Here is a 24,925-nt window from a genome sequence, read left to right on the forward strand (position 1 = left end):
CAATGATAGTCTCTGCTAATATCCTGTCTTGATCACCACATTATTTTTTAATCAGATTCTACACAATTTTCCCTCAAGAAGATATGAGAATTTATGATTTAAATTATTTCATGTGACACAGCACTTCCTGTTTCAGTGGAAGAACAAAGCAGAATAATTCAGAAATCAGATCTATATAAATGGCTTCCCTTTACTTGTCTCATTTATCTAATTGTCATTCTGTATCCCTTCCCCCTTGTAACCTCTCTCTCTCTCACTCTCTTCCTCCCAGATGGTGTTAAAAAGTCCTCTTTTAATTTTGCACTAGCACTTAAATAAATATTTCTATTTCAAGATAACTCTCTAAAATGTATCCTCATATAATGGTAGCAAAAAATATATAATTCTGCAATTCCAAAAGAGCTAACCTCCAATCAACAGTAATTCAGTTAGTCTTATGTTTTATTTTAAAATAAAAACAACTCTAAGCAGCTCTTTGCCAACTGTTCAGTTCATTTTAATATATGCACATTTTTTGTTTCGGGGGAGCAAGCTACAATATTTCATTCCATGCACCTTTCTGAAAGCATTCTTCCAGAGCCAACCAGCCCCAGAGATGAAGTAGATAGCCAGTCCAGAAGATGAGCAGAAAAATATTTAATTAATTGTAATAAATAGCACTCCCATATTGCATTTGATTCATGCCATATCCTTCAACAACTGAAAATACAGAAAAAAATTTAGGATGAATTTTATAATAAGAGTTTAAGAATGTGGACATTTTACCACTATCAAATAAATGTATAAGGCATGTTCATTTTAGGCTAACATGACTCCCCTGAATTACCTGGATGGTAAACTAGTTGCTATTAATTTAACCATTAGGAAAATTAAGCCTGCGGGAAAGGTCTTCAATATTCAGAAAGAACTTCAATATTTAATTTATTTTCAACATAAATATATACCCTCAATGTAAGGTGTCTGATTAAATCAACTGCTACCCCACGCCAATGACTGTCTTTTTTCTTCTTAGGTTTAAGTTTTGTTCTTTGATCCTAATTCATGGAATAGCTCACACACCCTTAGCCTGCCACACTCATCTGTAACAGGTGCATGGACTTCTTGGTATTTCCTTTGCCCTTCAATTTCTATTTAATCCATGTACTATAATTGCTATGAAATCTGGCTTTCCAATTAGGACAAATGGTGCCTATTTAGTTTTTTCAAATACTGTTAGTTCCCTGACCTTAAAGCATAAACAATCTAGAAATTGGCTCAAGAATATTCACAGAACATCTACATCTCTCACTCTCCTACCAGCTTCTCTAATGTCCCTTGGATATTTCACATCAGTATGATTCTAAGAAAAGGAAATTTATTAAATAAAAACACTTTAGACTATATATATATATATATATATATATATATATATATATATATATACACATATATATATATATTAAAAAGCATAATATGCAAATCAACCAGACTGCAGAACAACCGGTCGGCTATGACATCCACTGACCACCAGGGGGCAAATGCTTAATGCAGGAGCTGCCAATCTCTCGGTTCCTCCTCCCAGCTGGCAGACTTGAAACACCCAATGGGGAACGGGGACCTGGAGGTGGGTGGTGGCGCACATGGGCAGCACTGGGGCTCTGATCGCCTTGCCAGTCGCTCCACACAGAGGGCGACCGGTGGTAGTGAGGGGAGGGGCCAGCTACCGCAGCCAGGGAAGATCAGCCCTAATCACAGGCCAGGCTTAGGGACCCTACCTATGCATGAATTTTGTGTGCCGGGCCTCTAGTATATATGTATATTTAAAAATTTAAACAGATATTCTGTAAGTCCATTCTAAGTGTCATAGTGGGTGTTTATATTTTGTTTGTTGTTGTTTTATTTAATGAACAAGAACCAGAGCATTTGCTGCACTAAATGGTTGACTCATCCACAAATTCTTTTCATCACTAGTTTCTAATATTGTGTAAAATACCACACTAACCACAATGTTCCTTTGAGAATCCAGACATCTCTAAGTCTACCAGATGACCGCATTCTAATTTAGCATCTATGGAGCCCAATTTAGAGTCATGAATCAAAAGAAGCCACCCTGATTCTCAGACTCGAGGAATTTATATTGTCTCTTTTCTTCTTTCTCCCAACTTTTCTCCTCTTTTTCCTTCATGCTCTGCAGAGAAAAATCTAGACGCCCTTTGAAGATAGAGAAATACAAACAAATTTGAAAAGTTGAAAAGATAGATTCTCCTAGTTCTTGGCCAAATCTAGAAGGTGAGCCAAAGTGATAGGAACAAGGTACAGTAGGTTCTCGGGTTACTTCAGAGATGTGATCCTATGGCGACCTAACACGATTTTCGCCGTAAGTCGGACCCACCTACATAAGCACCTACGTCATTCACATGGAATACATACACAGCAGTAATGAAGTGAAACAGTAAAAAAAATTTAAAAGAAAGATAACCATTCCTGACCTTTACTTGTGATAAATAACTAATAAAAAACATAAAGCACATATGTACATACGTCGAAATGATGGAACTTTTTTTTTTTATATAAATAAATGGGAGATGGCGACATAACCATGAAACGACGTACGTCGAGTCCAGCATAACCCAAGGACTGCCTGTATTACTACTATATTTTTGGGAAAGTACTTATCAGACAATGTGAACTGAAGAGATGGATGTGGGAGCTTCCAACACACACTATATACACTTGCTTTGCTGTCTAAAAGCCATCACTAATATGCAAGTGTATTATGCATAAATTTGAAGCTATTGCAACATCTTACATTTTAAAACAGATATAAAATGATGAATGGGGAGAAAGCATAGTGTAGGTTTTCTAGTACCACATTTTTTCTACATTCCATTCAGGTTTATACAGTAGAATAATCTTATATTTTTTAAAAGTGTGGAAAGGGTCTCCAGATAGCGTGGGTCATTTATTTCATTAATTCTTGAGCTATCAGAATGGACTAATGCTGCGTCTCGTCAGATATTAGTGGTGAAGTTTCTGAGTTCTGGAATCAGACGACTGGGACTAAATCCAAGCTCTTCTACATGCATAGCGTGCAACTTTGGGCAAGTTACTTCATTACTCCAAGATTCGGTTGCTTATCTATAAAATGGAAACAAAGTGCCATATTATAAAATTATTGTGAGTTAAACCTCTCAAGTTCAAATACCGGGCCTGGTGTTTAATAATTACACAACAAACATTATTTCTGTAATTTTCTTTGTTCTTTTAATACTGGCAATAAAAAAAACAAACAGGGAGAAATTCTTTAGCATTTGGGTCAACCAAAATCAAATTGGATAATCAGTTGTGAGCCGACTTTAAGTCACAAAATATTATGGCTATGAAGCCAAAATTCCATTACATAGAGACGGCATGTTGGTGAAAAAAAGCAGGAGAATCGGTGCCAGGAGAGTATTTTTAGCTCCAGTTTCTCCAATTACCAGCTATGTGACCTTGAGTAAGTCACTTAATCTCTGAGGGTCAACTTTCTCATATGTAAAAAGGAATCACACACACATACCGGGCATTCATTGTGGGGATTAAAATAGGTCATTCACATGAAGTTAAAATTATGAATGTTAAGTTGAGTAAGGTATTTCCTTCACTTTGGGAGACAATAAGAAACAGAAACAAATCAATCAATCAAAACCAGCACATGCTCAGCAGAAGGCCTTTCCTCTGCAGAGCCTTCCCTGCTTCTACAGTTTTTCCTCCCCAGAGCAATGTTGTTTACTCTGCCTCTTCTGTTACCTTCAGGCATGTCCCCCTCATCTGTCTCATACTTGTTTATAAGTCTATAGCCTATAGAAATGAAACATGTCTCATTTGTTTCCATATCTCCAGCAACTAGCACAGAGAATGGTTCTCAGCAAATGATTTTTTAATAACTGATTGACTATTTAAATGAAAGAATGTATCCTCCTGACATTAAAGATAGGACAAATCATTTCTTAGCCTGAGTGGCCAAGAAAAAACAATTCCATGCCACTATTAACTTCACAAGATTGTCTTTTACATGTGTATCTCCAGTTGCATGATTCTTGGTATTGTGATGAGAAATGCTATGCTAATATTCCACGGTCAAGCAGATGTGCCTTTTGTTGGGTAGATAAAGACTGAAGCCTGCTGGTGGAGCTGACGCTGCACAACCATCTGGAAAGAAAACTTGGAATACTGTAGTGGGGCCAGAAAATGAGCATTTGCTTCATGAATGTGGCACTCGTACAACTGTTGGAACAAAGCTGGCTGGGAACCAAACCCTGTGCTTGTCTGCCTGTCCTCCTGGAGGAGTTTATATGTCACATCGGCTACAAGAGACAGGCAAGGGTTTTAAGAGACAAGCAGAAGAGAAGATAGAATGTCATTTAAAATACATTTCTAGGCTCCATCTCAAGTGGAAACCCAGTAACTTTGAATGGATCCATGCCGACAATGTTTAAACATTTCCATTCATGATCAGATCACTCTCATCTCATCTTGGCTTCAGTCACATGTGAGCCATAGAGGCCGGTACTGCCTAGGACATAAGCAGAGAACCTACACTCACACTCACGTGGAACAGATTTGGGCGGAGGGCGTAGTAAACGTATAAACAATTTATATACTAAAGCATTCAGCAATTCTTGATGGAAGGAACAAATCCTTATAGCTCTTTGCCAATAAAATATAGGGTTTTGCTGTTTTTAGTAACCATTTGGAAATCTTGGGGAAATATCCTACTTCACAGCTAGACAATATTTTAATATTTAATCAGCTAATCTAAAAATGGTTATGAAAAAACCTTAGTATTGATATTTGTCTGAAATTATTTATATAAATCTCTTCAAAGTATTATCCCTCTGAACTAACAAGATACAGGTTTTGTAGTGATAGGAGCTAGTAAATTCAAATCAGTTTTTAAAACATGAAAAAAATTGGAATTAAATCAGTCAGACGGAATGTCAGAAAATGAGTTGTAATTTTTCTTTAATACATAATTAACTATGGTTCTTCAAACTCTAACTCTTCCGTGTTTGACAATACTGAGTCTGTATAAGCAATCCATTCTTTGTTAGGTTGGCTTTTATTGCCCACAGAGGCCTAGTGGTCTATCTATCTAACCCATCCTTTCCCTTCCAATGTAATGTAACCAATGAAATGCCTTTGTGTGGAGTGTCAGTCACAGAGTCATGGCTAAATCAAAGACCTATTAAAAATTGTGGTAATAATCTGAAAATAGGCCAAAAAATAAGCATGCCAACATACTAACCTAGAAAATTTTACTCAACTCAAGGCTTCTCAAGATCAAGGACTGGGTCCCAATCATCTTTTAATTCCCAGTACTTAGGGCAGACACCTACACTTAGTAAAATCTCAAAGGATTTTGTTCAACAGCATGAGACACTGATTAAGAATTTGACTATGGTAAAAAAATATCTCAGCTCAATATATGCTTATAAAGGCAGAATCAATAATGGATGTATATTAAATACATTACTCTGTTCTTTAAATTTTGACTTTTAAATATCCTACAACAAATGGATCTTTGCAGTAAGCTCATTTAAGGTGAGCAGAAAAGAGATTAAAGGGTAGAAAGAATGAAGAAACACTACTTGGGGTTGTATAGATGAAGTAAAAGTAGATGTGAAGAGGAAAAAAAGTTCTAAGCACTCCAGGGGAGGAAAAAAGTAAGTAGCAGAACTTAGTTTTATCACAAAATCAACCTTATTCATTTATAAAGAATTTCCTAAGGGATTTTAAAAAATAACAATCAATGAAAAGATCTTTAAAGAAGAAAAAAATAAATGAATCACTTTAATTCAATTCAATAAAAGCTTTTCTTTATTTTCTGAGTAATAGATTTCCCTTTACAGGCCCTCTAAGGCCAGGTCTCTGTAGTCAGCATAAAGTGAAATTGAGCAATTATTTGTTGGATTTTAATTTAAACCGTTGTAGATCAGAATAATTTAGGTCAATTATGATCAAGGATTCATGTCAGCATGATAGCCTCCAGTATTTGAGTTAATGATCCCCTCCCTCAGTGTGGTTGTGAAAAGAGCATTCAATAGGAGGTCAGAGGAGGTGGACGCTTTTTAAAAATTTATCAGAAAACTAGGAACTATTCATCTCTCTGGGCTGCAGTGTTATAAACTGATCACTGTAGATAATATTTGCACAGTCAAGTTGTTTTAATGAGCAATGAAACACTGTATGTAAATAACTTTGTAAATAAAAGTACTACATAAATATAATTAATTTATTGTGAAAACTCCCTCCACCTTTCATCCCATCATACTCTATATAGTTTGCCTACACTTCTCTTTAGCAAGACATTATAAGAGATATGGCTGGAAAGCAAAGTAATTTGCTATCCTATATAATAAAAGGATAATATGCAAATTGACCTTAAGGGCGGAAGACCAGGAATGACTGGTCACTATGATGCACACTGACCACCAGGGGGCAGACGTTCAATGCAGGAGCTGCCCCTGGTGGTCAGTGCGCTCCCACAGGCTGAGCTCTGCTCAGCCACAAACCTGGCTGATGGAACCCTCTCCCCGAGTGCACAAATTTTCATGCACTGGGCCTCTAGTTAAAATATATAAACAAATGTATTGGAAAGAAAGGAAACATTTTCCAATGTACATGCATTAATATCAAACAAAGCACGTCTTAGAAAAATCGTTTCTTCTATAGTATTCAGATTGTTTTAGGGCATATAAAAACATGTATGATTTAACACATGATAAAAATGTATACTTTTTCATTTATCCTAATAAGTGGTCTTATTTTTTCAATGGGCCTGAATTGTTTGCTTCCATCTTACTAATGCTAAAATTTTATAAAATCAACTTTTTAGTTCAGTAGGTTCAAATTCATATACCATAAAAGCAGCTCTTTCAAAAATTGAAAATGTCATTAAGCATTTTATGTGCAATGAGTACTTAGAAATGCATAATGCTTGCTTTTGTTATCATTATGGTTAATAATAGTTTACTCTCTAAACCATGCAAATATTGGCAGCAATATCAGGCCTTGTTTAGAAATTTCGGATTCATTTGAAACCTAACCTAAATAAAACTAGACTGGGTGAATCCACATGAACCAAAACCCCAAATTCTGTGAATTTTCCTCCCAAATTTACAGCACTTTAAATCCTCCCTATGATACTGTTGTAATTAGCTATTCTATATATATAAAAAGCTAGTGACAGGAATGCCATAATGACCAGAATGACCAGTCGCTATGACGCCCACTGCAGCCAGCAAACTGGCCCAATTGGGGGTGAGGCCGGCCGGTCAACCTCCCATGGTCCCTCCCCCCAGCCAGCCCCATCCCTGTTCAGCCTCCCTACCCTGATCAGGGGCAGGGCCAGTCGGCCAACCTCCTGTGGCCCCTCCCCCTGGCCAACCCTGCCCCTGATCAGCCTCTCCCACCCCGATCTAAGGTGGGGCAGCTGGCCAACCCCCTCACAGCCCTTCCCCCCAGCTGGCCCCACTGCGATCAGCTTGCCCCACCCTAATCAGCCTGCAGCCCCTCCCCCTGGCTGGTCCTGCCTCCAATTGACCCCCTAACCCCAATAGGGGGCAGGGCTGGCCAGCCAACCTCCAGCAGCCCCTCCCCCTGGCCGGCCCTGCCCCCAATGGCCCCCACCACCCTGATTGGCCCACAGCCCCTCCCCCCACCTGGCCCCACCCCTGATCAGCCTTCCACCCCATTGGCTCACAGCCCCTCCCCGGGCCGGCCCCACTTCTGGTCAGCCCCCCACATCCTGATAGGGGGTAGGGCCAGCCAACCTCCTGTAGCCCCTCCCCTGAGCCAGTTCCACCCCCAGTCAGCCCCCCACTCCAATTAGGGGCAGGGCCAGCTGGCCAACTGCCCCTGCTGGCCCCATCCCTGATCAGCCCCCGCAACCCATGGCCTCTCTCCCTGGCTGCTGGCCTCCAATAGGACCCCCACCCCATTGGGGGGCAGGGCCAGCCAGCCCACTGCCCACTGCCCCTCCCCATGGCTAGCCCCACCCCTGATCAGCCCCCACCACCCCAATTGGCCCACAGCTCCACCCCCTAATTGGCCTCCCCACCAATCGGGGGCAGAGACAGCTGGCCAATGACCTGCGGCTTCCCCCTGGCTGGCCCAGCCTGATCGGGCCCCATCAGGGTGGGCTGGCCAGCCAACCTCCCACCATCTCCTCCTCCTGACGGGCCTGGCCCCAAATGCCACGATCAGGGCCGAGCCAGCTGGACCCCACCTGTGCACATCTTTGCACTTCCCAGGGAACCACTAGCTTATTCCCTTCAAAACACTTTGGGAAGGGGGCCAACAAAGGGAAGATAGACACATGCCCAATAAAGTTGGGGTGACATAGGAAAGATACTTGCTTGTCAGTCAAACCTGGGAACAGAGAAGATTGGCAAAATGAGTATGGCTGCTGCAAGCACATAAACAATTGGGAATACTAATCTCTCAAACAAAGGAGTTCTCTTTCTCTTGTGACTCTTGACTCGTGGGGCTCTTTTGCTCTGGCTCCCTTTCATCCACCCACATGGCCCACAGCAGATGGATGGACTGCAGCAGGAAACCCAAATTACGGTAGCCTGATGCTGTACTGGACTGTGCAGCCATGGAAAGGAACTGGACACTGCTCTGATTTTAGCCCCGCTAAAGGCAAAATGGGACCTCTTCCTCGGCAGGACTGAGGGGCGTGGGACTTTGGAAACTCAGGGGTTTGATTCCACAGAAATAAATCTTTCTATAATACTTCATTCTTCCATGCAAGTCTTAAAAATTCTTATTTCTTGGAATATCAGAAAAAAATCCACCCCCATTAGCAGCCAGGACCTCCTATCCAGTAACACCTAGGTGCATATGATTTAAACAACAACAAAAACATTATCATAGTTGCCAAGAAATTAAAACAATATTTTATTGCTTTTAGTGAGAGACAGATATTTTATTGTTCTTTTTGCTGCTATTTGCCTATTTGCTTTTAGTGAGAGATCTATTTAAATTTTGTTTAATTATTATTAAACATGGTAGCAAAATGGGAATACATGAAAAATAAACCAGACATTGTCTGGAGACAGTAAAATTGTCTTTTTTCCAACTGAGATATAGAAAGATTTTTGGATAGTAAAAATTACTTCACAATTAAGATGAAAATTATTTACCATTAAGATGAAAAGTTATGATTAAGATAAAAATTATTTTCAGGTTGGCTTTTTAAATAAGTCTTTTGTTTTGTTTTTCTCTTTCTGTATTGGTATCCTATCTAATAAAAGAGTAATATGCAAATTAACCATCACGGAGGCGCCCATAGCCACAAGATGGCGGCACCCAGTCCTCTTAGCCCCGCTGGAGTCCCCCATTCCGCCCAGCAGCAGCAGCCCGGGGTGTCCGGCTGGGAGGCACCAGCACCCAGCAAGATCCCCGGCCACAGCCTGGGCTGGGGTCTCAAGCCCGCAGGGCCGCGCACCCCTGCCACGCGATCTTCTGGCCAGCAGTGGCAGCCTGGGCTGGGGTCTCAGCCTGGCCGGGGTGCACCCCCTGCGGCGCAATCCCTGGCCAGCAGCGGCAGTCCAGGGTGTCCGGCTGGGAGGCACCAGCACCCAGCGCTATCCCTGGCCACAGCCTGGGCTGGGGTCTCAGGCCGGCAGGGCCTAGCACCCAAGCCACGGGATCCCCCGGCCATGACAGCAGTCTGGGCTGGGGAGGCAGCCTGGGCTGGGGTCTCAGCCTGGCCGGGGAGTGCATCCCCCGTGGCACCATCCCCGGCCAGGGGAGGCAGCCTGGGCTTGGTGGGGCAGGTACCCCCAATGGCGCCATCCCTGGCCATGCTCATATGGCAGCCTGGGCTGGGGTCTCGGCCTGGCTGGGCTGAGGTGGCAGCCTGGTCGGGGTGCATTACCCCCCCAACCCCCTGCCATCCTCGGCCAGGCATGGTAGCCTGGGGTCTCAGCCACTGAGTCACACCAGCCAGGCAGATATGGAGGAATCTTAAATGTTTCTTTTTTAAAAATATATATTTTATTGATTTTTTACAGAAAGGAAGGGAAAGGGATATAGAGCTAGAAACATCTATGAGAGAGAAACATCGATCAGCTGCCTCCTGCACACTCCCCACTGGGTATGTGCCCCCAACCAAGGTACATGCCCTTGACCAGAATTGAACCTGGGACCCTTGAGTCTGCAGGCCGATGCTCCATCCACTGAGCCAAACCAGTTAGGGCTGTCCAATATGCTAAAGAAAAAACCCTATCTAATAAAGAGGGAATATGCAGGGGAGGACATTTGGGGGTGACCAGGTTGTCAGGGGAGGGCAGTTGGGGATGATCAGGCTGGCAGGGGAGCAGTTAGGCATTGATCAGGCTGGCAGGGGAGTGGTTAGGGGGTGATCAGGCTGGCAGGCAGAAGTGGTTAGGGGCAATCAGGCAGGCAGGTGAGCAGTTGGGAGCCAGCAGTCCTAGATTGTGAAAGGGATGTCCGACTGCCTAGATTGGGCCTAAACAGGCAGTCAGACATCTCCCGAGGGGTCCCAGATTGGAGAGGGTGCAGGTTGGGCTGAGGGACACCGCCCCCCCCCCCCACAGTGCACGAATTTTGTGCACCAGGCCACTAGTAGCCAAATAAGAAACTATGACTTCTGTGGATGCAATAATAATGTCAATCTTCTACACTGGGTTTGGCTTCTAAAACATTTCAGTTTTGGCTTCAAAAACACATTATACAATACAATGACAATTTTTTAAAATTAGAAATTCAATATAGACCCTTTGCTTATTTTTAAAAATGAAAATATATTAAAATATACATATTATTCTATCTCAATCAACTTGGGGTTACATGATTTTACTTTTAAAAAAAAGAAAAAGAAAGGTAATTCTTTAAACAGAATAGAAATTTCTCTTTTACTATGAAATTAGAGGACTCAGAGATCCTGTATATCAGCAGTTTCGTTTTACTCATGAGATACTTTTCTAGCTGTTAGCTCTGAGAACCCAGTTCTGCTGAATCATCAGTTTAGTGATTTTTAAATTCTATTATGGCTGCTCTTGAGTACTCAGAAACTTAAATTGAAAATAAAGAAAAACTATTCAAAAAAAGGCTTTAAGTGTACTTAGGAAATATATTTTAAAATAATTTTCAATATAGAGTTTTACAAGAAACAGTAAAAGAAATGTATATGTATGCCGTTCTTTAAAAAAAGACATACAGCTATTGAATATTTCATTTTTTATGTTCTATGAATGGAAAATATATACTATGGCATATGAGTAACTCTAGTATGCTCATAATCATTAATATATTTCTTTATAATGTAAAATAGTTGGTTAAAATTACTCTTTTTTAATCCAAAACAATAATTTGAGAAGATATATTCACTCCTTGTCACTGGGCTAGTTCTGAGTCTTGGCTGCCCTGCCCTGGCATGGTTGGACCTCCAGGCTCTTGACTCACACAAGAAAGAATTTATGAATGAGTCGAAGTGAGAGCTAAAGCAAGTTTTATTTAGGTAGAGAAAAAGAGGATTTTTGGAGACAGGATCAGGGGTTGAGCCCAGGACTGGCTGCTGCTTGGCCCCCCTGGCTGCAAGTCTCACAGCACCCCACTTGAAATAAGTGAAAGTACACATCTGAGTGGATGTGGTGTACTAGGGAGTGAGTCATGTGCCACCATCATTCAGTTTTTGGGATTTTATGTGGTTCCAAGGGTGGGTTGTTTCTCAACTTTGTGGTTCCAAATTCTGACTTTGGTTAGGAGGGGGTTTTGTTTCTAATAGGGTGCCTTCCAGAAGTGTCATAGCGTTCATTCCCCTCAGTCCCCCTTCTACTTGTGGTGTCAGTTTTCATTACAATGATGATATAATGAGCTTTGGGGTTATTCTCTGGTCAATTTTCCTCTACCTTGGATTGATGTTTTAGTCAGTTCTTGTTGTTGCCTTCTGCTACTACCACAGGAACTTCCTGCCATTGACTGTTTCCCTTTGATCTTGCACAAAGGTGAGGGCTCTGGTGAGGGGACCTAGCAGCTTATCAGCCTGTGATATGCACTTCCACTTCCTCATTCACTGTCAGGAGCTTTCCCTAAGAGTTTCTAGCCTGCCTCTCTATGTTCATTGCAGCATTACTCACAATAGCCAAGATATGAAAGCAATCTCAGTGTCCACCAATAGACAAACGGATAAAGAACATGTGGAATATATATGCAATGGAATATCACTAAGCTATTCAAAAGAATGAAATCTTGCCATTTGCAACAACATGGATGGGCCTAGAAGGTGCTATACTAAGTGAAATAAGTCATTTACAAATACCATACCATATGATTTCATTTATATGTAGAATCTAATAAATAAATGAACAAACAAAACAGAAACAAATTCATAGATACAGAGACAAACTGATGGTCACTAGACAGTAGGTAGAAGTGGGAGGATAGGTGAAAAAGGTAAAAGGAATTAATAAGAACAAATTGTCATTTATAAAAATGGTCACAGAGATGTAAAGTTCAGCACAGGAAATATAGTCAATAATACTGTAATATCTATGTAAAATGTCAGATGAATACTAGACATAGTAGGTTGATCACTTTTTGACATTAAACACACACACACACAGTATTTTAGTGGGTATAAAATAATCTGTTTTTTTGTTGTTTTCTTTGTATTCACACACTTTATTTAACAAGTTATCTATTAAGAAAAATCTGTTAGGTTATTTTCAATCTTTATTATAAACAATACTGTGATGAATACCTTTGTGCTTATAGTTTTACATACTTGGGCAATGATCCCTTTAAAATATACACTGAGTGGCCAGATTATTATGATCTCTGAACGCATAATAATCTGGCCACTCAGTGTGTGTGTGTGTGTGTGTGTGTGTGTGTGTGTGTGTACACACACACACACACATTAGAGGCCCAGTGCATGAATTTGTGCATGGGTGGGGTCCGGCCAGCCTGGCCAGGGGGAGGGTACATGGGCGGTTGGCTGGCCTACCTGCTAGTCGAACTCCTGGTCAAGGGTATAATTTGCATATTAGCCTTTTATTATATAGGATATAAACTGAGTGGCCAGATTATTATGCATTCAGAGATCATAATAATCTGGCCACTCAGTGTATATATTTTAGTGTGTTCCTTGGGTCTAATGTTGTTAACCAGTAGGGAGAGATCCTCGTCCCCACATGTTGCTAGTGGGAGTGGAATTCTAGCAATATTCTGAGTAAAAGCATATTCTGAGACTCACACAGGAGGGTGAAATGTTGAGGAAAGCTTTGGAATTACATCCTTGAGTTTCCAAGATCCCATTCTCACTTTTCCTGCCAATGAAGAAGTGTAGCTGTGGATTCAATAGGGCTTAGATTCAGAGTCAGTGTCCAAAGTTTCCATTCCATATTGGAGCAGTGTCCAATACAGCATCAGGCTAGCTTAGCTGTGTTCCCCGCTGCAGTCCATCAGTACACTGCATGTAGGGTCCATAGGGCCACATGACAAGGAAGCATGAATGAGAGAGCTCCATGAGCCAAGAGCCAAGAGCAACAGGAGAATTTCTTTGTTTAGGGGATTATGTATTACCAAAATTTCTCTGTTCTCAGGTGTGACTAACAGACACCTTCCCTAGTCACTCCAATTTCATGGCACGTGTGTCTATTTCCCCTTTGTTGGACACCTTCCCCTTGTGATGGGTTGGTGGCTCCCTAGGGACTGTAAAATTGGAGCTTCCTGGTGAAGGTGCCCAAATGACATGTCTATAATGTCTGGCCCTCCCTTTGCTCCTTTCCTATTAATAATAACTAGCTAATTACACTGGTCACTGGTTTCAATGGCATGTTCATTTTACACTTATTCTCTAAACAACAATAAGTATGTGTTTCCCTTAGATCATATAATTTGCAAAAAATGGCTGATGAGATTGATAGTAATATGAAGAAATTTGATTTTTTTAAATTATTGGAAGTCAAACATGTCAACATTTAGAAAATGTGCTTATATCCACAAACGGTTATTTTCTAAATGACCAATGCACAATGTTATACTATCAAACATACATAAATAATGCATTTAAAGTACAAGATAGATACATTTTAAAGGAACACTTTGAAAAGTTCATTGGTGTAATTTCAGATTCCACATTGCCAATAACCTTCAAGAAACCACCATTTGTCAACCAAGGTGTAATATAAAAGAACATGCAAAGTTATATTAAAGGGCTCTTCAAATACTCCTCTCTGTTCTAACTACATCTCTGTGTGGGGTTAGATTTTTTTTAATGTACTCCAACTAAAAGAACAGACAGAAATGAATTGAAAGCAGAAGCAGACATGAGAATCCAGCTGTCTTCTCTCAAGCCAAACATTAATGAAATTTGCAAAACTGTAAAATAATGTTGCTCTTCTTCTAAGCATTTCATTTTGGAAAATATAATCATTTTGTTAAAAATAAGCAGGTGCCTATGTTAAGAGGTGATGGATTTATTATTGGTATTAAAATAAATGAACAAATATACATTTTAATTTCTTAGTTTTAATGTATATGCTAAATATCAATAGATAAAACCCATATAAACTAAACTTTTTATGGATCCTCAATTTTTAAGAATGTTATGAGATTCTGAGACTAAAATGTTTACAAATACCTGACCTAATCAATACAAAATTACTCACAGGTGCACACCCCTTAAGAATCTGATAATCTTTAAAGAGTCCAACAAACAACACCCAGCCCTCCATCTGAAGGACATCCAGTAATCTCTTTCTCCCATTTCCAAATCTCGGACAATTTTTCCTGACAGTAATTGTTATGTAAAGAGATCACATTTTATTATTTAATTCAGTACTTAAAAGATTCAAAATGTGTGTCGGTGTGATAACATTGTAATTAACTAGTTTTTAATACTAGGAAATGAACAAAGGCAAGGCCAGACATTCTAGGAATGTTCCCTGCAAAACACTGGGGGAGGAATCCAACGAAGGGAAAATAGGCACATACTCAGTAAAGTTGGGATGCCATAGGAAAGGTACTTTACTGTCAATCACACCTGGGGACAGAGATGGTTGGCCAGAATAGGTGTCACCACTTGCAGAAATTTAGAATATATGATCCCTTAACAAAGAAGTTCACTGTCTTGGTTCCTCTTGGAGCATTGTGCTTAACTCCTGGTTTGTGGGGCCCTTTTGCTCCTGCTTCCTTGAATTCACTTGTGTGGCCCCATACACAATGTACTAATGGACTGCAGCTAGCCTAATGCTGTGCTGGACCCTACTCCAATATGGAAAGGAAACTCTGTACGCTGGCTCTGATTTTAGCCCTACTGCTACACTTCTGTGACTGGACTAAGGGAAATGGGACTTTGGAAACCCAGGGGTGTAATTCCATGGAAATAAAGCTTTCTACCATATCCCATCCTTCCGTGCGAGTCTCAGAAAATTCCTTTTGTCGGAATATGCAAGGACTCCACCCCCAGCAGCATCCAGTGGGGAAGAGGACACCCTCCCCCCGCCCAACACACACACACACACACACACACACACACACACTTCACCCAGTAACAGGATCTTGCCTGCTTTAAATTATTAATTTACTTTATATGACTACATAGGCAGGAAGAGGATTCTGATACACATTTTTATACAATAAAAGACAGAACCCACAAAGGAGCAACAACCTTTTTAATTTCCTCAAGTCCCAAAGTGCAAAGCACTTGATTATCAATTATTGTGTTCTTAGAGCAAGACCTGAATGACTAAGAGTTGGGAGGAGAGCCAGCAAATGTATCCATGATAGACTTTTTAGAGGGAATAAGCAGGAATGAGAAAAAAAAATCCTCTGTCTCTCTTGACAAATGGAGGACATCTGGTCACTTTAATGAAGCATATGGACACTGAACATTAGCTGAGTGTTCCTTCTGTTGTTCTTACAGAGACTCTACAACTCAAGAGACTATAATTTCTTATTTTAAAACAGGAAAAAATGGGATCTATTTGTGTGATAAAACCCATGGTAGACCGAAGGAACAAATCTGACTTTTAGCAAAAGTATACCATATTTGTATGTCTGGAGTTTATGTTTTATGACAGGTTTGCATCCCAAGTTATGAGAGTATGGGTCCCATAGGCATCAATTGTGGAGCACCTAAAAACAAAGGGGAGAAATGCATATCCTGTAAGACACATTGGCATCACCGGTGGTAAAGGAAGCAGGCCCTACAATAGAGTCAGGTATAAAGCCAGTCATTTAAATCTTAAAAATTAAACCTGAAGTTGAGCAATCAATCTTTGGTAAAATGTATAATCAAATGAAGGCTACATAAGATTAAAGCAAGGAAAAATTATTTCTTTGACACATCGTTTGGGTAAAACTTGAGGAGTTATTGAATAATTAAGATGTGCACCCTTCCTACAAGTAACAAACTACTTGAAAAAAAATACATCTGGGGACTCAATAGGGACCCACAGGGGATGTTTAGGCTTCTTTCAGTTCCTCTTCACTGGTGACCCAAGGGTACCTCAGGGGAAATAGACTTAGAAAAATAACTAAAAATGTCACTTTATTCAAGAAAGACATCTCTGTCTTTTCTTTACTAAATGTCTTAACCTTTAGAACAATCTCCTCCGTTTTTCACACATACCTTGAATTATAAATAGTGACCTAATTTGAAATTGTCAGAGCTGAGGTGGCTAGTTAGCACAGACAAAAAACTCCTGTCTGAAGCTAACCAAAACAAAGAGCACATGCAGGTTTGCCAGGGGGATGAAAAAATTCAATTCAGTCGGTGTTTTCTCAGGTGCTGTTAGTGAAAAGATCTCTCTCTCTCTCTCTCTTCCTCTCTCTCTCTCTCTCCCCATACCCTCCCTCTCCCTTCTTTCTCCTTCTCTTTTTCATCTTTCTTCTAGTTTATGTAGAATGATAAATAAGATAAGAAAGGACCTATTGTTTTCCCATGGCCCGATCCCTCATGCCCCTCTACCAGCATTAGCACAAAGAGAGAATTATAAACCAAAAAGTTGGCAGTTCCTGCCTAATTTATGTGAGCTATTTTAAAATGTGAGAGTCAGAAGAAAAATCTCATTCCTTCACAGTCTTAGAATGATCCTGAGGGAAACACACACACACACACACACACACATGCTTTGGAGAGACACAATTTTAACCTAGTCAAATTAAATGCTAAATTAGGAAATTTATCCTTACAAATGAAAATTACAGTTCCAGAGAAAAACATTCATATACATACACTTAGCATAAACTTTGGTATTTTCAGTACAACATCAATGGACAACATCTTCCATAATTGATAGCTGCTTTGTGCAAAATATTAACTCTTCTTTCTCTCCCCATCTCCTTCCTTAAGAAACCATTTAAATTATCTAATTAATAACAAGTTGATGTTTTAAACATAAGAATGGAAGGACTTTCTCAAGAAATAATCTGAAATATCATTTTAGTTTACATTAAAAACTAATCATTTGCAGTAAAAATCAAAAGTGCACTGTTTTTTCTGGGCCTATCTTTCCATTATTAATTTTAGTAAATCTGAGCTCACAAGATTGTATCTGCAATATTCAATGAGGCCAAACTAAGCCAGCTGCCCTCTGCAACTGCTATTGGAGAAAAATGGGCCTTGTGGGAGTGGGGTTCTTGGGGTACCACTGGAATAAGCATTTCCAGAGGCACCAAGAGGAGGATGAGATATGGTAGAAAGCTTTACTTCCGGGGAATTACACCCCTGGGTTTCCAAAGTCCCATTTCCTTTGTCCAATCATAAAAGACATGTAGCTGAGGTGTCTTAAAGGTAGAAGCAAAACCAGTGTCCAGAGTTTTCTTTCCGTGTTGGAGCCCGGTCCAGTTCAGCATCAGACTAGTTGCAGTCCATTAGTCCATTGTGTGTGAGATCCTCATGGCTGTGGGCCATGTGGGTAAATGCAGGGAAGCAGGAGCAAAAGAACCCCGAAAGCTCTGAGTCACAGGAATCCCAAGAGAACCAAGAGAGCAAACTTCTTTGTTCAGGGAATTAAGTCCCAGGAGGCCAAGTGAGTAAACTCCTTTATTTAGGGGACTGTGTATTCCCAAATGTTTGCATGCTTGCAGTGGACATGCCCATTCTGGCCATTCTTAGGTGTGATTAACAGCAACCACTTCCTAGTCCCCCCAGGTTTATTGAGCATGCATCTGTCTTCCCTTTTCCTTTTGTTGGAGCCCTGGGGAGTGTAAAGTAGCTTCCTGGTGAAGCTGCCCAAATGACATGCCTAAAATGTCTGGCCTTCCCTTTGCTCCTTTCCTATCCTATATAATAGAGGTAATATGCAAATTAACCCTCACAAGATGGCTGCCTATGACCAGGCCAGCAGGGGGGTTAGTGAGGGATGACCAAACAACTGAACAAGCAGGCTGGGTGGAGCGACCAGGCCTGCAGGGGCGTTAGTGAGAGACAACCAAATGACTGAACAGCAGGCTGTGTGGGGCGACCAGGCCAGCGGGGGGGCCATTGGGGGTGACCAGGCCAACAGAGGGGGGCAGTTGGGGGCAACCAGGCTGGCAGGGGGGGCAGTAAGAGGCAACCAGGCTGGTGGGGGGCAGTTAGGGGTGACCAGGCTGGTGAGGGGTGCAGTTGGGGGCCATCAGGCTGGCAGGGGGGGCAGTTGGAGGCAATTAGGCTGGCTGGGGGGCAGTGAGGGGTGACTAGGCCAGTGGGGGGGCAGTTGGGGGCAACCAGGTCAGCAGGGGGGCAGTTAGGGGCAACCAGGCCAGCAGAGGGGGGCAGTTGGGGGCGATTAGGCTAACAGGGGGGCAGTAAGGAGTGACCAGGCTGGTGGGGGTGCAATTAGAAGCAACCAGGCCGGCAGGGAGGGGCAGTTGGGGGGCAACCTGGCCAGCAGCGGTGGGCAGTTAGGGGCAACCAGGCAGGCAGGCAGGTGAGCAGTTAGAAGCCAGCAGTCCAGGATTGTGAGAGGGATGTCTGACTGCTGGTTTAGGTCTGGGATTGGGCCTAAACCGGCAGTCGGACATCCCCCGAGGGGTCCCGGATTGGAGAGGATGCAGGCTGGGCTGAGGGGACCCCTCACCCCCATGCACAAATTTTGTGCACCGGGCCTCTAGTTATTAAAAACTAGCTAATTACAATGGTATCACAAATAGCTACCCACTTCCTCACTTGACGTGAGATATAAAAACTTAGTGATATAGTTTTTTTAACGTAAGAGAAAAATTATATATATGTAACTTTCTTCTCCATACTTGCTCAAGCCCTAGAAATACAGAAACTACTCCAAAGGAAAAAAATTTAAAATAGTTCAAAATAATGGCATATTAACTTCTTTTCTAATGTTTAATTCTGTCTAACATGTTCCTCACCTCAGAATAATATAATATCCTCTTAATTTTTATATCATTTTTTTGTATTATTGGATATTTTTTTAAAATTCTATATAGGTTTCTTCTTTAGATGTTAGTAAAAACTATACCTAGTTTTAATAAGGTAAAAAAATCTTAAGCAAATTTTTATACCTGGATTTGTTAAAAGAGAAAGTGTTAATTTAAAAATAGACATATTAAAGATATTTGTTTAGCCCTAGCTGGGTGGCTCAATTGTTTTAGCGTCATCCCATCCACCAAAAGGTTGCAGGTTCGATTCCTGGTCAGGGTTTGACCCCCAGTCAGGGGCCATTAAAGGAGACAACTGATAGATGTTTCTCTTTCCCCTCAATGTCTCTATCTGTCTCTCTCTCACTATTTTTCTCTCTCCCTTCCTCTCTCTCTAAAAATCAATGAAAAAATATCCTCAGATGAGGATTAAAAATATGCTTGTTTAGATTTCACTAAATTACTAGTAGAAAGCCAACCTAAATTAACTGATTCTTAAAGGAATTGTGTGGACTACCTTCTGATAACAGAAGACACTTATCAGCCAACTTCATTACCTAATAGTCCCACCGCTGTGCTCCCAGTCCCAGCTACAGCTGCAGAGGTTGCTATTTCAAGCCTTAGGACTCTCAGGGATATTCCCAGGCTAAGTCTCAGATTGGAACAAAATTACAAATTGCCTCCCTAGACTTTGAATCTCCATATTTTAAAATGAGTCTTGTCCCTTCATTTAACAGAAAAAAAAAAAAAAAAAAAAAAAAAAAAAAAGCAAATTTGTCAATGAGTTCCAAGATCTTTAGAGATAAATAGTGTGTAAATAGAGGTTGTAATAATATTGTCCAAGTCCTTGATCCTTACATACATATTAACAATACATGGCAATGTTTTACTTTGAAGCAAAATTCTTGGAAAACTGAAATCTGTTGGTTTGAAAGTGATATACCTGAAGCTTTGCTACTAAATAAATATGTTGTGGGCTGCACCAAGTATTTTAAAACTACTTTTCTGACTATAAAAAATTAATACTTTTTTCACTCTACATTTTATGGAGAGTTTGTTAGGATTAAGTCTTATAAGTTATATAAAACACTTTAAGCAAACTAAACAAATGCCATCATATAAAATATAAGAACTTTCTGAACTGACAGTGCTGACCAAATTCTTATGCATAAGTTTTGTAAAGTTGGTGAAATTTTTGCACCATTAAACTTATGCACTAGTCCTTGGTCTATCTGTGAAACCATTTATCTTTTTTTCTTTTTCAAGACAGTGTCATTAATGATCTGATCATTTAAGGATTCTTGAGTTTTTAGATGGACTCTAATATTGCCTTGATAAAGAAAATACATGTTTTACATTTTTTTAAATCTAAAAAAAATTGGTGTAATGTACCTCTCTCATAGTTAGTGTTGTGAAAAATATTTTAAAGTTAGATAATACTTAAATACAATATTTATTAGATCACAGAAGGCTGGTTTATTCTAGGCAAAAGGCATATTGCTTACAAAATAAATACATTATCCGTAGTCTTAGTGTGGACAAAAAGTAAATAGATGGGAATGAGTTCATTGTTGAAAGAAGACCTTTTAATATCCTTTAAGTACATGAAGTAGTTTGAACTCTTTATTCAACTGTACATGACAGGGAGATTCTTGAAGAATTAGACTGTTGTGGATTTGCCCTGTGCATGTTGGGTGGCCTGTCCATTATCTGTAAGGCTGGAGCAAGAATCCCTTTTGGTGAGTTTGTGAAAACTCCTCTGACCAAACTATTATTTGGTTAACTATATCCTAGAGTCTATACTCTTTGAGAACGGACTAAACATCAGGGTTGCTCATATGGAACTAATATCTATTTATGAGAAAATAAGAACTTATTTTAAAATATTTACATTGCAAAATGTCCTGGTATGATTTTCTGATTTTCACTCTTGTTTCTTTTCTATAAGCTCTTGTCAAAGCTCTTCTGTTTTGTTGCTTTATATTTGACATGCTTTATATTTGACAGTCCTTACCAATCCTCACACTTGGAGTGTAAGGATTAATTTATATCATAAACTTTAAGATATAATCAACTTTAAGATACAATGTGACCAGAATTTAATTTTTTTATAATCCCTTGATTGAAACTGAAAGCACAAAATCTCCTTCAATGTACCTGAGGTGGAGTATTTATTAAAGGAGCTTGACTAAGAACAAGTACCAAAACCTTTTATTTTTAAAAAATATATTTTTGTTGATTTCAGAGAGGAAGGGAGAGGGAGAAAAAGATAGAAATATCAATGATGAAAGAGAATCATTGATTGACTGCCTCCTGCTGGCCCCCCACTGAGGACCGAGCCTGCAACCCGGGCATGTGCCCTTGACTGGAATCAAACTGGAGACCCTTCAGTCTGCAGGTTGACACTCTATCCACTGAGCCAAACCAGCTAGGGCAGTGGTCGGCAAACTCATTAGTCAACAGAGCCAAATATCAACAGTACAACGATTGGAATTTCTTTTGAGAGCCAAATTTTTTAAACTTAAACTTCTTCTAATGCCACTTCTTCAAAATAGACTTGCCCAGGCCGTGGTATTTTGTGGAAGAGCCACACTCAAGGGGCCAAAGAGCCACATGTGGCTCGCGAGCCGCAGTTTGCCAACCATGGAGCTAGGGCACCAATACCTTTTAAATGTCTCAGGCCCTTTGATTTTCCAATCACTCTATGTTCATAGCTAGGCTCCCAGGTTAATAAACTGGGAGGTGGGGTTAGGCTGGATTGATGTTCAATTTAATTTAATTTAATTTAATTTAATTTAATTTAATTTAATTTAAATATGTATCTTAATGTTGGTAGTGAATATATGAAGGTTAACAGTAATATCCTATCTAATAAAGAGGGAATATGCTAATTGCCCCTCACGCCATCACAAAAGATGGCCGTGCCCATGGCCAATAAGGAGGGAATATGCTAATAGCTGCCCCGCCCTCAAAGATGGCAGCACCCACAGCCACAAGATGGCAGCGCCCAGTCCCCTCAGCCCCGCCGGGGCACCTGCCTCTGGAGTCCCCCAGTCCCCTCAGCCCCCCAGCCGTCCAGGGCCCCCAGGTCAGGTAACCAGGGCTGGCTGAGACTTGTGCTGCCGGCAGTGGCAGCAGCAGAGGTGTGATGGGGGCGTCACCTTCCCCTGATCACCGGGTAGCCTCCCGCCCCTGAGGGCTCCCGGACTGTGGGAGGGGGCAGGCCAAGCTGAGGGACCCCCCCCCATCCAGTGCATGAATTTTCATGCACCAGGCCTCTAGTAATCAATAATGCCAATTACATTACCTCCTAGATTTATTTTATGTGTCAGTATTAGCTGAGAAGAGCATGGCTTGTCTATTCTGGTTGCTACTAGAGGTGGGGTCTTTGAGATACCCCAAGAAAAGGAATTTTCTGAGACTCCCACAGGAGGATGCAATATAGTAGAAACCTTTATTTCAATGGAATTACACCCCTTGGTTCCCAAAGTCCCATTTCCCAGTCATAGCCCTACTGTAGCTGGGGTTTCAGTAGGGCTAAAATCAGAGCCAATGTCCAGAGTTTCCTTTCCATGTTGGAGCTGGGTCCAGTACAGCATCTGGCTAGTTGCAGTCTATTAGTCCATTGCGTATGGGGTCTGAATGGCCATGGGCTACATGGGAGGATGCCAGAAAGCCAAGCCTGAGCCATGAGTCAAGCATGCCAAGAGGAACTAAGAGAGCCAACATCTTTGTTCAGAGGATTAAGTATTCCAAACCTTCATGCACTTACAGTGATTATGCCCATTCTGGCCAGTGATCTCTGTTCCCAAGTGTGACTGACAAAAAAGTATCTTCCCCTATATTATTCCAACTTTACTGGGCACATGTCTGTCTTCCCTTTGTTGGATCCCTGAAGAGTATAAAGTTGCAGCTTCCTGGTGAAGCTGCCCAAATGACATGCTTATAATATCTGGCCTCCCCTTTGCTCCTTTTCTATTATTAATAACTAGTTAATTATAATGCTATCATCCTCATTTCACACTTTCAACTTCTAGAATATAATAAACTTGGTGAAAAAATTTTATGAAGATCGGTATATTTGCCTTGAGAATAACAGAAATAGGGAAATGACCTCCTCATGCCTCAGTTCAAGGTAGGGTTCTATACAGTCCAAGATGACCAATCACCAATACTGACTTTTGAGTCCCCATGAAAAAATTAAATTTTGCTGTGAGAAAAGACCAACTAAAGCAGGTGCATGTGTTTTAGCAAATAATATAAAAATATTAAAACAAAAGGTTGTTGAGGTGTAATTAAAGAACAATAAACTCCACATAGAGTACAATTTGATATTTTGCATATGGATTCACCCCTGATACTACTGCCAATAAAATACAAATTTCTATCACCTCCAACTTTCCTCTGGCCCTTCGTAGCCCCTCCTTCATACCATAACTTGCTGTTGCCATAGCTTAATTTGAAATTTACATAGTTTTATATAAATGCAAAAATATAGTATACACTGCTTTATTGCTTGCATCTTTCACTCATTGAGATTCATCCATGTTGTTGAGTATATTGATAATTGTTCATTTTTATGGCTGAGTAGTGTTCTCTTATATAGACAGATACACCAAAATTTGTTTAATCCTTCCCAAGTTAGACATTTGGGTTGTTTCCAGTTTGTACCTAATAAAACTAAAGATGCCAGATGCCCAGCTTTTGCCTTCCAGCAAGGGTGGTGCATCTTTAGAGCGCACTCTGGGCACCATGGCAGCCCCAGCTGCAAGGGGGTGGAGCTGGGCTTTGCAGAGGTGGCACCTGGCGTGGTGGCTGTGCAGTGAGCAGTTCCCCAACAAGTTTTTAGAAATCAGCTACCCAGGGAAAATGACTTTTACTCATATGAGATGCCTTCTGAGGATCCTCTTCCAGAGACGAGGTGACTCCTGTGCTTCCAGATCAACTCTGGGGCTCATCTCTGCAGGGTTTGCGGCTGTTTAAACTCCAAAACATCCAAATCACAAGGTGCATTACAGCAGTAAGGAGCACCAGATTGGAGATCGGGACATAAGCAGACTTACAGGCAGATAATTTGGACAACACAATTCCAGACCACAACTTCCCATTAGTTGACATCATAATGGAAACAGAAGGTGAGATTGCACCTGAAATTTCAGAAAAAAGAAGATGAATCAGAGATTATAGGGGGCACTGTGAAGCACCCGAGGAAGAATTGGATTCCATGGCAAAACATGAAACCAGAGAAGTTAAAAATTTCACAAGTTTAAAATGAAAATAGCCCTGGAACCAGAAGAGATTTTCAGATATGGCAGAGGAATTGCCTCCATTGGGATACCTGACGAAAATATAACTCAAGAAAAGGATATTCCAGATTGCTCCTGTGGTGCCAAGAGAATATTAGAATTCCAGGTCGTGCCTCAGCTGCTCCACTGCCTAAAGGTCGACAGATTGGGCAGGAGTGTTGATTGGGGCATCTGACCATCTGCACCTGTGCTGAAGGCTGCAGACTGGGCACTGGCTACACATGGGAATTTGGAAGCAAGATGTAACAGATACATCTTAA

The 24,925-nt window shown here is 40.8% G+C and overlaps 1 pseudogene across 1 annotated transcript; it reads left to right on the forward strand.

The window, feature by feature from the left end:
* The first annotated feature begins 3,390 nt into the window (after positions 1–3,390).
* LOC308244221 (programmed cell death protein 2-like) lies at positions 3,391–24,925 on the forward strand (annotated as a pseudogene). Its single transcript has 2 exons — positions 3,391–3,475; positions 24,202–24,925. The product of its transcript is annotated as a programmed cell death protein 2-like (transcript).

Source organism: Plecotus auritus (genome assembly GCF_963455305.1).
Source record: "Plecotus auritus genome assembly, chromosome: 3".
Classification (NCBI taxonomy): Eukaryota; Metazoa; Chordata; class Mammalia; order Chiroptera; family Vespertilionidae; genus Plecotus; species Plecotus auritus.